Source organism: Meles meles, chromosome 16, assembly GCF_922984935.1.
Source record: "Meles meles chromosome 16, mMelMel3.1 paternal haplotype, whole genome shotgun sequence".
Taxonomy (NCBI): Eukaryota; Metazoa; Chordata; class Mammalia; order Carnivora; family Mustelidae; genus Meles; species Meles meles.
In genome coordinates, this window is record NC_060081.1 from 55,056,125 (window position 1) to 55,067,250 (window position 11,126).

Below are 11,126 nucleotides of genomic sequence, written 5' to 3' on the forward strand. Positions count from 1 at the left end.
GAATTATGAGATGTAATAAACTGGTCTTGAAGTAGTTCATTTCCTAGCAATGGATAACTGAAATGGGGGCAGGGGTGGAAGCAGGACACCAGTGAGCCAGTTGTTGGGGTCATTTAGGCCAGAGATAATAGAGGCCTTGACCAGACTGGAAGAAGTGAGGATAGTCAATAGTCCAGTTCAGGGCGCACTTTGTCAGTGTGACTTTTAGCCTGGCCTGAGGGAAAAGTCAGTAGAAAAGCAGCAGCTCCTTGCCTGGCTCTCCTAACTCCAGACTACTCCTTAGAAAGAACTATTTAAAATTCTCAGTTCTCTCTTTGACAGTGACCACCATTTTGCACCAATTGCTTATACTGGTTTGGTGGTGGTGTGAGGATCAAAAAACAAAGGGACGCCTGGGTGGCTCAATTGATTAACCATCTGAGTCTCAGTTTCGGCTCAGGTCATGGTCTCATGGGTTGTGGAATCAAACCGGTTTCTGTGCTCAGTGGGGAGTCTGCTCAAAGATTCTCCCTCTGTCCCTGCCCCCACTCTCTCTTAATCTCTGTCTCTCTAAAATAAATAAATCTTTAAAAGAAAAATAAGGGGGCACCTAGGTGGCTCAGTCGGTTAAGCAGCAGACTCTTGGTTTCAGCTTAGGTACGATTTTGGGGTCCTGGGATTGAGTCCTGTGTCAGGCTCCACACTCAGCTGGGAGTCTGCTTGAGGATTCTCTCCCTCTCCCTCAGCCTGTCCTCACCCTATCCCCGTCAAATAAATAAACAAATCTTTTTTTAAAAGCTCAAAGACAGGATGCCTGGGTGGCTCAGTTGGTTAAGCGTTTGCCTTTGGCTCAGGTCATGATCCCAGAGTCCTGGGGTCCAGCATTGGGCTCCCCACTCATCGAGGAACCTGCTTCTCCCTCTCCCTTTGCCTGCTGCTCCCCCTACTTGTGCTCTCTGTCAAATAAATAAGGTTAAAAAAAAATCGCGGGGCGCCTGGGTGGCTCAGTGGATTAAGCCGCTGCCTTCGACTCAGGTCATGATCTCAGGGTCCTGGGATCGAGCCCCGCATCGGGCTCTCTGCTCCGCAGGGAGCCTGCTTCCTCCTCTCTCTCTGCCTGCCTCTCTAACTACTTGTGATCTCTCTCTGTGTCAAATAAATAAATAAAAAAGTCTTTAAAAAAAAAAAAATCGCAAAGACATAAAGACAAAGAAAATGGTTAATAGATGTGACCATAAAAAAGTAAAACTGTATCCTGAAAGATACCATAACCAAAAGATAAGCCATAATGAAGAGAAAATATTTGCAAAATATTAAAATCTCATACAGTAAATATATAATAACAAACTATTGTAATAAAAATATAAAATAAATACATAAAATAAAACAAATAATATGTAAACAATTCTAAAGAAAGTGATAGTCTAATAGGAGACACCATTAAGGTGTTCTAAGAATTTCACATTAGACTGCTTTGTCTTGATGCCTCACTTTTAGATATCTTCTCATGTGGCCTCATCCTCAGTAGGTATGCCCCACCTTCCCAACATGGTGTCAGTTCCACAGTGATCTCTGACCCAGAATATGAGAGGAGATACGTCAAGTCTTCTTTAAAGCCTTGGCTGTGGAACTCACACAGTATCACTTCTGCCATGTTGTGCTGATTAAAACAAGTCACTCGACCAGACCAGACTCAAGAGGTGAAGAAATAGACTCCTGTCACTGGGAGGAACAGCAAAGTCACATCACAAAGGGGTATGGTAAAAGGGAGTTGTGACTCACTGGGGACCATCACTATCATACTGTACCATGTGATATCCAAAAATGTCTCTCTTCTACCCTCACGCTTGAGTGATCGTTTAGTTGAGAATATTATTGTAGGTTGCTAATTATTTTCCCTAAGAATGAAGGCATTTCTGCATTGTCTTCTACTTTCTGGTGGTGTTGGGAAGGGTGATGCCATTTTGATTTGTTTCCTTATATGTGATGGCTTTTATTCCTCTGAAATCTTTCAGGATCTTCTTACCTATGGTATGATGAAATTTCGTAGTATGGCCATGTGTGGGTCTTCTTTTTTTTCTTTATTTCCTCCTCTTTTGCACTTACTATACTGGGCATTTAGAAAGTCACTTTAATCTGGAAATGTAGTTTGAAATTTTTCTTGAATTATTTTTCTGACAGCTCAATTTTCCACAAATATATTTTCTCACAGGGGCGCCTGGGTGGCTCAGTGGTTTAAGCCTCTGCCTTCAGCTCAGGTCATGATCTCAGGGTCCTGGGATCGAGCCCCACATCAGGCTCTCTGCTCAGTGAGGAGCCTGTTTCTCCCTCTCTCTCTGCCTGCCTCTCTGCCTACTTGTGACCTCTCTCTGTGTCAAATAAATAAATAAAATATTTTAAAAAAATATATATATATATATATATTTTTTTTTTCTCACAAAACATAGTAAAGAGTGGCATTAGGGTGCCTGGGTGGCTCAGTCACTTAAGTGTCCAACTCTTGATTTCGGCTCAGGTCATGATCTCAGGGTTGGGAGATTGAGCCCTGTGTCAGGCTCAGTGCTGCGTCTGGAGCCTGCTTGAGATTCTCTCTCTCCCTCTCGCCCCCCACCCATGCTCTTTCTCTCTCCACTCTAAAAAAATAAAAAAGAAAAGAGTGTCATTATTTTACATTTTTTGCAAATCTCTTTAATGCCTGGCTTAATAGAAGACAGCTGAGTTCTCACATCTACTTCTGCATTCCGTCTGTTGCAATATGTTGTTTTGGTTGCAGTATATGAAGAAATTCTGACTAGGCACATTTTAAAAGGAGCTTGTGTCTGAACAGATAGATAGTGCAGAAACCAGTGTAACTAGAAGCCTGGCAACCATCTATTTACCTTAAGACTTTGCTAAATGGGAAATATTCAGTCATCTTTTTTAAAAGAATATTTCCAAACTTGCACTGGTAGGAAAGAAAACTGGCCTTGTTTTCTTATATAAAAACCACTTAGCACTTCATTTGTGAGTCTGAATGCAGAATTTTGAGAAGACAGCCATCAGAGAAAGCATCTATCCACTTTGTAAGTGTAACTAGCCAGGAGAGAATCTACAAGGTCAGGCTACAGGTCATCCCTTAGCTACTGTGTCCTTTGCCATCGCAAAGTGAATCAGCTGATTGCCTAAAGTACCAAATTTCTTTTATGGAATTTGTATGAGTGCATGGGTTGGACAGAAAAACCAAGAACCTGAGGATGTGGATAAGACTGTTTGCTGAGGTACCCAGTTCATCACAAGCCACCAGGAATTCAACATGGAGGGATGGCGTTAGTTACGCATCACTGTGATCAGATAGTTATCCTTACATAAAATGAAAAGCATGTCCATATTCCTATTACTAATTCAGAGGACACGGCAATATAAGACCAAAGTTACAAACCCCTAAAACACCCTGCCAAGACAATGACTGTTTGGTCTGAGCTTGGGATTAGTAAGTGTATGACAGCAGATCAATGGAGCTAAATCCAGAAGAAACCCATCTTTTTATCCTGAAATAGTATCCTACCCATGCCTTAAAGTAAGTACTTAGTGATCCATCAAGCTTTTCTTCTCCTGGATCAAAGAGAAGGAGCTCTGAGAGCAGAAACACAGCAGTGGTTGTGGCAGGGAGGTACTGTGGTCCGTTGTCTCTAGAGCAGAGGAGGGCGACAATCTGAAGAAAAGCATACACAAAAATATCATGGAACCCTGCTTAGCAATGAGAAGGAATGAACTGCTGATACACTTGGTGATACACATGAATCTCAAAGATACGCTGAACAAAAGACAGCAGACTTTTATAAAAAAAATGCATTCTGGGGGCACCTAGGTGGCTCAGTCAGTTAAGCGTCTGCCTTCAGCTTAAGTCATGATCCCAGGGTCCTGGGATCGAGCCTGATTGTCTCCCTCTCCTCCCTGCTTGTGCTCTCTCTTGGTATCTCAGTTACTGTCTCTCAAATAAATAAACAAAATCTTAAAAAAACATTCTGTGTGATTTTATCTGAAACTCTGAAAAAGACATATCTAATCCATTGTGACATCGATCAGTGTTTGTTGGAGGCTGGGATGGGGGGGTTGCTTGGGAAGGGGCACAAGGGAACCTTTTGGGGAGATGGGAATGTTCTCTATTTTGACTGTGGTTACATGGGTATGTACCTTTGTTGAAACTCACGGAAATGTACACTTGAAATGGGTATGTTTTATTGCATGTAAATTATACCTCAAAAAGTTGACTTTAAAAAAAGTACACGGGGCTTCCGTTTCCAGACAAGATGAGTCAGGAGATTCTACCTTACTATTTCCACTTACTACAACCAACAACTTCGCAAAATACATAAAGCAACTATCAGACTTCCCTGATGGTGGGGAAAAGGTGAACTGTATAGACAACTTGGGTCTCAAGCGATGACAGCTGGGAGTCCTCGCGGGCTTTACTACTTAACTAGATCCCAGCCTGGGCACCAGAGAAAGCCAAACCCAAAACCATCTCCAAAGCACAAAGTCCCAATGAAAGCCCACTTTCTAGGGGGTCAAAGGGCTGGGAGGGACAGCAGTGATAGATAGACTTTTTAACAATGCTTGCTTTGCTCTGGGCAAACACCATGAAATAAGCCAAGGCCTGTCCTCTCCAGCAGGCTTTGGGGAGACTGTGGTGTGGAGCTTGCCCACCATCCCAGCTGTGCACTACCGTCTGGGTAGTCCTCACTCTCCTTTCTAGTGGTGACTGTGATGTGGAGCTCTGTCAGTCAGCCCCACTCTGCACAAGTGTGATCAGCGAGAATCCTCTTCCTCTCCCATCCTCTTGGAGTGCTGTGACAGCAGGGTAGGGCCCTGTTGCCATCCTTGCACTGCACTAATAAGCAAAGCTGACAAAGAGGCAGCACCCACCCTCTCACAGCTGGAGCGTGTGGGGAGGATTACAGACAAGAGGGAGCTACAAAGAGATTGCTTCAATTTGTATATGAAGTGCAGGGTACACCCACCCACAAGTGACCTATGTGTGCAACCCACCAGAATTAACATAGTGAAAGCTTGAGAACTCAAATATGATGTCGAATACCGTACTGTTTCAGGACGGCCTCTGGGTACCACACAGCATGGCAGACCAAAATCGTACTGATTTTAAACTAAACTGACATTCCAGTTCACAGACCACAAAAGTGAGCCATGGTACTCATTCTGAACTTGAACAAGTTGAATACATACTAACATAGTTTTAAAAAGGAGCCAGTGACTCCTAATAATAATACCCCAAAAGTCCAGGATAAAATCAAATAGTATGTGTCATACCAAAAGCCAGAAGAAGACTGAACTGGAATGAAAAAGGGTAATGAAAGGATGGCTAACATCTGGTGCCTGGCTGGCTCAGTCAGCCCAGTGAGTGACTCTTAATCTCAGGGCCATGAACTCAAGCCCCACATTGGGCACAGCGCTTCTCTTAATTTAAAAAACAAAAAACAAAACAAACAAAAAACACAACTGATGCTAACATCAAGATGGCACAGATGTTGGGATTATCTGACAAGGATTTTAAAGTAGCTATTCCCAAAAAAGAAGAAAGGAAGAAAAAGAAAAGCTGTGAGCAACCATGAATAGACCTGAAACAGAAAAAGAAAATTTCAACAGAGAAAAAGAAGATACAAAGAAAAACCAGATGGAAATTCTAAACCCGAAAAATGCAGCAACAACAAACTTACTGGGTGGGCACTGTGGCCCATTGGAGATGACAGAGGAAAGCAGTGACCTTGAAGACAGACCACTAAAAATTCTACAACTTGAACAAAGAAACAACAAATGAACAAAATGAACAACTTCAGGGGTCTGTGGGAAAATACCAAAATACATGTGTGTCACAGGAATCCCACAGGAAGAAGAGAAGAAGTGCAGTTCAGAAAATATACTGAAACAATAGTTAAAAGCTCCCCAAATTTGGCAAAAGACGTAAACCTACAGATTAAAGAAGCTGGAAGAACCCCAAGCCAGGAAATCCTAAAAATCCTAAAATAGTATGCACTAACAGCCAAATTCATAGAGACAGTAGAAGAGTGGTTTCCAAGGGTGAGGGATGAAGGAAACTGGAAGATATTTGTTCAAATGTTACAAACTTTCAGTTAGAAGAGAAACAAGTTTTGGGGATCTAACATACAGCAAGGAGACTATAGTTAACAATACTGTATTACGTACCTGGAAGCTGTTAAGAGAGTAGATCTTAAATGTTCTCACCAGAAAAGGAAGGAAGGAAGGAAGGAATAGTAAGGAAGGAAGGAAGGAATAGTAATCATGCAGAATGATGGAGGTGTTAACTAACCCAACCGTGGTCATCATTTTGCAATATATAAGTATGCCAAATCATCACATTGTACACCCTAAGTTTACACAGTGTTATATGTTATATCTCAAGGTAGAAAAAATGATGAAAAAACCTAGAACAATATCTAGGAACTGTGGGACATTTACAAAAGTGTAACATAGGTGGACTGTGGGCTGCTGGGGTTGGTGAGGGATCTCAAGATGGCCAGGCGAAACTTGCTCTAAAAGCCATTGACTGGGCAGCTTTTGGGGAAATCATATCCCAAAACCAGAAGGCCACTGCTAACTTCTGAAATTCTGGAATGAGACCTTTACCTCCAGGTGGGCTACTCTGCCTGAGAAACCACCTGCTGTTGGCTGGGCTTAACTACAAGGCCAGTGTGGCAAAGGCTATCTTGGGAGATGACTTTGAGAAGTTTAATACCCTGAAGTTTCCTCTGCCAGAGGAGAAATACAATGTTCAGGTGGATGCTAAAGAAAAAGAAGATGTGAAAAGTTGTGCTGAATTTTTGTCTCTCTCAAAGGCCAGGATTGAGGAATATGAAAAAGAGCTAGAGAAGATGATCATAATTGCATGTGATCCAGTGACCACTGAGGACCTGAATGAAGTCTTCCCAGAAATCAAATTAGACAAAAAGTATCCCCATCGGCTTCACAAGCCAATTGAGTATTTATAAACTTGAGTTGGAGAGAAAGTTCTGGCCCTCATATTGGAAATGCTGGACATTAAAAATAATTATATAGAGGTGCCTGGATGACTCAAGTCAGTTAAGTGACTGCTTGGGTCTTGAGATCAAGCCCCGAGTTGGGCTCCCTGCTCAGTAGGGAGCTCACTTCTCCTTCTCCCTCTGCTGCCCTCCCTGCTTGTGCTCTCTTTCTTTCAAATAAATAAAATCTTTAAAAATAATAATTATATAGTAAAGAAGAAAAATTGTCATGTACACAAAACAGGAAACACTAGAAGGAGAAGAAGGAGAAAGCAGAAGTAGTGGTAATGACCATTTTCCAAAATTAATGATAGACACCAGACCACGAATTCAGGTAGCTCAGAAAATACCAAGCAGAGCAAATACCAAAAATCTACACGTAAGTGTATCATATTCAAATTATAGGAAAATAGGGGCACCTGACTGGCTCAGGGTCCTGAGTTTAAGGCCCACATTGGGCATGGAGCCTAATTTAAAAAAAAAAAAAATCTTTGCTATACCTACCTAATGTATATAGGTTATATATAGGTATATATAAAGGTATATAAAGGTATACCTACCTTTGTATACCTACCTAATCATACAGATAACTCTTTGTTCAAAGTAATGATAGCAACAATGAACTGGGTGATTATAACATATGGGGAAGTGAAGGGAGTGGCAGCAATGTTATAAGGGATGGGAGGGAGGAATTTGGGGCTACTCTGTTACAAGACACCTGCACTCCCCAGGAAGTGGTATAGCATTATTTGAAGTGTACTTACATGCAGATAATCAAATCATTATGTTACATACCTGAAACCAGTATGTCAATTATATGTCAGTTTTTAAAAAGTGGACTTGGATTAGTTGTAAACATACATTGTCCACACTTTAGGGAAACTACTAACAATTTTTTTTAAAGAAGTGATTGATAGGCCAAAAGGAGAGAAAATAGAAACATATAAAGTGAAAACCTGCCAGACGGGGAGTTTTAAGAATTCAAAGAACAAGGAAAAAAAATAGAATGAATACAAAAGAGTTACAGACATAGAAAGTAATCCAACTATATCCAAATTACTTTAAATGTGAATGGTCTAAATACACCAATGAAAAGATCAATTGAAATCCCTTGTCACAGTGAATAAAAACAAGATTCATTGACATGTTGTCTACAAGAAGCCCACTTTAAGTACAAAGACACAGGTAGATACAAAGTAAAGGACCAGAGAAGGATATACCATTGCTAATGTTAATGAAAGTAAAACTAGAATAGCTGTACTGATTTCAGACAAAGATGACTTCAGAGCAAGGAAAATTATCAGGGATAAAGGGGGCATTATATAATAATAAAAGATGGAAATGAAAATCCTTAGTTTGCATGTGCTTAACAGCAGAGCAACAAAATATGCAAGGCAAAGACTGCTAGAACTGCAAGGAGAAATAGATGAATTCACTATTACAGTTTTAAAGATATCAACACCTCTCAATCACAAGTCCAGCAGACAGAAAGTCAGTAAGGATATAGTTGAACTGAATAGCACCAAAGATCAATTACGAAAATAATAAAGGACATGTATGGAATACTGGGCAGCAGCAGAATAGACATTCTTAGAAAGTTCATGTGGCGCATTCATCAAAATAGACCACATTCTGGGCCATAAAACACACCTGACCAAATTTGAAAGAATAGAAATCAAATAAGGTTTGCTCTTAGACCACAATGGAAATCAGTAACAGAAAGATAGCTGGAAAATCTCAACATATTTGGAGATTAAGCAACATACTTTTAAATAATGCATGGATCAAAGAAGAAATCTCAAGAAATTTACAAATATTTTGAGTTAAAATGAAAATAGAACTTATCAAAATGTATGAAAAGCCATGCCTAGAGGGAAATTTATTGCTTTAAAATACATATCAGAAAAGAAAATCTAAAATCAATAAGCTTCCACCATAAGAAACTAGAAGTGTCCATCAACTGATGAATAGCTAAAGAAGATAAAGGGTGTATGTACATATATAAACATATATATGTATATGTACACATATATGTATATGTATATACACCCCACATATGTACATATATATGTTACTCAACAATCAAAGAGAATGAAACCTTGCCATTTGCAAGAGCATGGATGGAACTTGTGGGTATTATGCTAAGCAAAATAAGAGTAAGTCAGAGAAAGACAAATATTATATTATTTCACTCATATGTGGAATTTAAGAAACCAGATGAACATACGGGAAGGGAAGGAAAAATAAAATAGGATAAAAACAGAGCGGGAAGCAAACCATGAGACTTAACTATATGGAACAAACTGATGGTTGCTGGAGGGGAGGTGGGCGGAAGATGAGCATTGAGGAGGGCACCTGTGATGAACACTGGGTATTATATATAATATGGAACCAATACTACACCATATGTTAACTAACTTGAATTTAAATAAAAAATAGAGAAGAGCAATATAAGCAGAAGATAAGTAATAAAAAATTAAATCAGAAATCAATGAAATTGAAAACAGGAGATCAACAGAGATCAACAAAATGGGAACTGGTTCTTTGGGGGAAAATATCATTAAAGTTTATAAGCCTTCCAAGATAACCAAGAAAAAAAAATAAATATCGGACATGAAGGAGTCATTGAAAGGATAATAAAGGAATATTATGAACGGCTTTATGCCCATAAATTTGTTAACGTAGATGAAGTGGGCCAATTCCTTGAAAGACACAAACCACCAAAACTCACAAAAGGAGAATTAGATAATTTGAATAGTTCAATATTTACTAAAGAAATAGAGAAAAACCAAATTAAGATATTTATAAGAGAGGAATATTACCAATAATTTCATGAATGTAGATGCAAAAATACTCAAAAAATATTAGCAAATCAAATCCAACAATGTATAGAAAGACATACACTATGACCAAATGAGACTTATTCTTGGTATGGAAATCTGAGTCAACATTCTAAAACCAGTTAATATAATCCATCACATCACTCCACAGGCTGAAGAAGAAAAATCATGATCAGATCAGTAGGTGCAGAAAAAGCATTTGACAAAATCCAATACCCATTCATGATAAAAATTCTGAACAATTTAGGAATAATAGGGAACATTCTCAAACTTACTGATAAAGGGTGTTTACCATAATCCTATGGTTAACATTATACTTGATGGAGAGACGGTGGACATTTTCCCCCTTAAATTAGGAGTATGAAAAGATACTCCCTCTCACCACTCCTATTCAACATTGGACTGGAAGTCCTAGTTAATGCTGTAAGAAAAGGAAATATATACATATGGAGAGGGGGAGAAGATAAATAAAGCTGTCTTTGTGCGTAGAGGACATGGCTATCTATGTATAAAATTCCATAGACTAGACCAAAAACACTCTTGGAACTAATAGATGATTATAGGAAGGTCACAGGGTATAAAGTTAGCATGTAAAGGTCAATTGCTTTCCACTGCCAGCAATGAATAGTTGGAAACAATACCATTTACATTAGCAGCAAAAATAATGAAATATGGAGGCATAAGTCCAACAAAATAGGTACAGGCTTTATAAGAAGATAATTATAAAACTCCAATGAAAGGAACCAAAGAAGATACATATAAATGGAGAGAGAGTTCATGTACGTGGATAGGAAAACTAAATATTTTAAGATGTCAATTCTCCCTAATTCCGTCTACAAATTCAACATAATCCCAGTCAAAACCCAGCAATTTTTTTTTAATATTAACAAGCTGACTTTATATATGAAAAGGCAAAAGGCCCAGAATGTCCAACACAATACTGAGGAAGAAGAATGAAGTCAGATGATTCACACTGCCTGACTTTAAGACTAACCATCGATCTACAGTAATCAAGACAGCATGGCATTGGTGAAAAAATACCCAGGTTGATGAGTGGAACAGAACAAAGAGGACTGAAATAGACCCACACAAATGTGGGTCAACTTTTTTTGACAAAAAAGCAAAGGTAATTCAATGGAGAAAGGATATTCTTTTCTACAATGATGCTAGAACAATTGGGCATCCATACACAAAACAGTGAAGCTAGATTCAGCCCTTACACTTGTTGCAAAAGTAAACTCAAAATGGATCTTAGACTTAAATGTAAAATACA

At 39.2% G+C, this 11,126-nt stretch overlaps 1 pseudogene; it reads left to right on the forward strand.

Moving 5' to 3' along the window:
• The first annotated feature begins 4,140 nt into the window (after nucleotides 1–4,140).
• Nucleotides 4,141–6,983, forward strand: LOC123926618 (annotated as a pseudogene).
• The last annotated feature ends 4,143 nt before the right edge of the window (nucleotides 6,984–11,126 follow it).